Here is a 4,364-nt window from a genome sequence, read left to right as displayed (position 1 = left end):
CGGAAGCTCCGACAAATTAGCATTTTGAGGGCCTTATAATGGATTTCTGAAACCTATAATTCGTAATATTCTATATAAATTTTCATTCATTTTGGTATTGTTTTGGGGCATAAAGCAGGAAAAATAGAGGGTGGGGTCCAGGGTCGGAAGGAACTTCACAGACGGATGGTCAATACCACCTCAGCCCAACCATGGTTGGGGCTGAGGTAAGAAATTATGGCTACTCTAGATGGCCGGAAATGGCACTCTCAAACAAAATTTAATTATGATTTTTCTTTTTTCTCCATTTCTTTTATAATTTTAGGGAGCTCCCCCCCCCCACCCACTAATCTGCCACTGTGAAGTTGTAACATTTTATGTCCTTTACATCTGTAGGTCTACAGATGACATGGATCAATCTGCAATCACTGGTATGGTAACTGTCTCTTATACACATCTAGATGTGTATAAGAGACGGGTGTGCGTCCGCACCCTCTGCACCCCCCTCCCCCATGCCTACGGGCCTGACCTATGTGCAGCAGCTCTGCTACAGAAGTTGAATAGTATGTGAGACAGGAGTACTACTATAAATCGATGATTCACTGTTCTACAGTAGTAAAATAGTATTACGTTACATCACCACACCATGTCTGCAACCGGGTCACAGGGGTGTCATTTTGAAATGAAATAACAGGAGGAGTTTTAGTAACAGGCGGAGGAACATGTCGCGGAGCGACATCCGAGGGCCGTTTGGCCCGAGCGGGGGTTGGTTTTGGAGGGGGTGTCCCCGTCCCTACCTAAGGAAAAAATGAAAATTAATTACTGTAAGATGCCATTTAAAAGTGTTGAATTTTCAGTTTTGAATTGTGTTGCAATGTTTGATTTTAGAATGTATTAAACACTATTTTAAAGTAAAAATCCAACAGTCAAACACTTTTGTGATTAATTTAATTTTCAATAACAATAAATAAATGGATAGCACATCATGCACTGTTTGTACAGTAATTATGTATTTTCTTTCACAGTGTTTCTTTTTAAACATTTACATTCAATTGCAGTTCAACAATCTGATTCTATCTACTTACTAGTTTTCTTACTTTCATCTACATAACAGCTAATACTGTGCCTTTTCTTCATGCAGGTATTTTTAATTACCTTTGCAAGTATACAAAAAAAAAATATAACAACTTCTACTTATAATCCAAAAGGCAAAATACTGAAATAAACAATGAGATACAAAATTGGTAATTAAAATCTAAAATTTAAACGTAAAAGTAAAACAGCCAGTGAGATAAATCCTTAGCTTTTTGGGACAGAACACTGTCCTTCGTCAGGACTAACTTTTCTATAATTGAATACACGTTCTTATTATCTAAATATAGTATTTGTATACAAGGTAATAATAATCTACATTGCTACAGCCCTCGAAATTAGCGCCGGCCTTCTTCAATTTGCCGAGGTGCCTGAAGCTAACGACGGCACTAATTTGCAGAGGCCCTTTTGTTGTCAAGATAACCTTAGAATGTAACATAAATTAACGGTGAACGAAAATGATATCATTCTTCTCCAAGCTTTTAATTTTTAGTCATGTTAAAATAAAAGTTGTTACTGAGCAACGCACGATCGAATCATAGACCTATTAATAATCTTATAGGTCCATGATCGAATCGACGGCAAATCAACGCACACGGGGAATCCCCGAATTTGTTCACGCGAATGTACGTTGAACCATGGAGGAAATATATTAACATATTTCCTCCATGGTTGAACCACGTCCATGAAGTTTGAACCACGGAGGTTTGAAAAAAAAATTTTTTGTTTATTAAACGTATAAGTTGATACAATATATATTTATTTCAATCATTAAATAGATTATTGAATTATTGTTATCTTTTCCAAAAAAGATCATGCGCCGGAATTAGGCCATTTGCATTATTTTTAGTTTACTTATAATATCATGACCATTGTACGTACGAAGGAGGATGCGAATGCTCTCTGCATCCACACCCTGATCCACCTCATACCGTACTTTGTAGAGTGGCTCGTACATACAGCATGGCCTTTCTCTCAAATCAACTATCAATGTTGTTTTTGTTAGTGACGACGTGGGAAAATATGTTAATAAAACATTAAAAATATTTGGTTAACTTACTTTATTCGTGATAATTAAATATCTTACAAGAGATACACGATTACATGCCATTATGACGGGCGAGGTTGTTTAATTCTTGCTTTCTAGCATACTTCGTAGTTTGGATCACGTGGTATTTTTCGATGTTCTTTGCTCGATCGGGGTTCAACGCTCGGCCAGAATTTTTTTTTTCTTTTTGACTTAATATTTGTGATGAAATATTAAATAAAATATCTTACAAAATATACACGCATATTCTATGATATAATGCTTTGTTTTCTACCTGTTGAAATCGTCTGTCATTAAAAAATTGGTATTTAGTGAAAAGGTGTTCGGAAATATTATTATAATGGTCGCTTTTTGAGTTGGTCAGTGAACTTTCAGAAAATACTGACCGAGTATTTCTCTGTAAAAATCGCTGAATCTGCGTATATTTTCGACTGAAAATTCATCAGTAGGTCCTATACGCTTCATTGATAAATAAAAACTTTTTAAAGTATCGTTCATCTTGATAAAAGCCGCTGACCAAGATGGTCAGCGGTCAGTGTTTTAGTGCATGCCCTGGCAGCTATGTTAATTGCTAAAAGTATGTGTTTGTGTACTTTCTGGTATTCCTGGTAGAGCCTAATAGAGCCAAATACGTTGGCTACCTTCGGCATGCCATGTCGGGATTGGGGGTTGATACAATGGACCATCCCCCTTGTCAAATATTTGGGGGATATATCCCCCTCATCCCCCGGGATCTACGCCTATTTGCCGAGTTCGATAACTAATTGTGATAAAGTAACAAAAATTTATGTGATATATCTATCCCATACAACTTCATTATATTCCATGGGTTTTGACATTGACCTACTTTGAAGGTCAAAGTTCCATAAAAGCCATGAGAAACATGGGGAAAACACATTCATTATTATTGCTTACCACCGGTATTTGTTATATAGGTACAAAACTGTGTGGTGGTGTATCCGTATCAGGTTCATAACATAGATTTTGACTTTGACCTACTTTTCTAGACCGGGGGCTTGTTTCATAAAGTGACTTTAAGCTATGGTAGTCCACCTTTAACCAAATGCCGTGAAAGTGCATTGAGTTAATGGTAGGATTAGCTTATGTCATTTTATGAAACAGGCTCCAGGAATCAAACTTTAAATAGACAGCATTGTGATAACTTTGGAATTACTGCCTACCCTTAAACTAAAGGTCTGGAATGTGTTATAGCCTACTCAACCGAAAAAATTCTGGCTTGAACGTTGTCATATTTCATTTTTATTCGCTTAGTACATTCCACCTCCATTCAACTTATTTGTATTATTATACAATTAGTTAACAAAAACTGCTGTTGAATATTATTATCAAAGGTGTTCGCAAAACTGCTGTTGTTGAATATTATTATCAAAGGTGTTCGCTGATTCTGTTTCTTTGTACAACATCATAAAATATGGTAATAGGCCTATCCAATAATTTTGTATTCCGAACATATGATGAGTTCATGTTATCTGGGTTATTTATAGCTTGAATGGTCATTGCCCAAAACCCTACACATCCCCCACCGGTTTGATCCAGACATCAAGATTAAAGATACTTTAAAAAGATTTTATGTATCAATGAAGCGTATAGGACCTACTGATGAATTTGCAGACGAAAATATACGCAGATTCAGCGATTTTTGCAGAGAAATACTCGGTCAGTATTTTTGAAAGTTCACTGACCGACTTCCAAAAGCGGCCATTATAATAACATTTCCAAACACTTTTCACTAAATACCAATTTTTTTAATGACAGACGATTTCAACAGGCAGAAAATAAAGCATTTACAAAGGTTTCTTCACATTCTTAAGAAAAATACAGGCCCATTTTAGGCCTAGATCTACCATCACTGACTGACTGACTGAAGGCTGACCGACAATGCGACATGACTGCAGATTCGGCTGCAAATTCGTCAGTAGGTCCTATATATATTTCACTAATACATAAAAACTCACATAAATATCGTTAATTTTGATAAAAGAGAAAGTGAAACCCAAATTGACCAAGATCTGGTCAGCGGTCAGTTTTTTAATAATCCGCAGAATCCGCATTTTAGATATGGCCATGTGGGTTGATTTGCTGTCGCGTCGATCGTGTCGGGGTTCATGTGTTGTTCAATGGCTTTTGAAAGAATAGAAATTCTTGTTTTAACAAGTACTTGCTTGGTCAAGAAATATGATTTACGACATTAGATTCTGTATTTAAAAAGTATTGGTTCTTTGGC

This window comes from Anneissia japonica, unplaced genomic scaffold, assembly GCF_011630105.1.
Source record: "Anneissia japonica isolate Jap-2015-1 unplaced genomic scaffold, ASM1163010v1 scaffold3845_len455572_cov173, whole genome shotgun sequence".
Lineage (NCBI taxonomy): Eukaryota > Metazoa > Echinodermata > Crinoidea > Comatulida > Comatulidae > Anneissia > Anneissia japonica.
Note: the sequence above shows the minus strand (reverse complement) of the source record.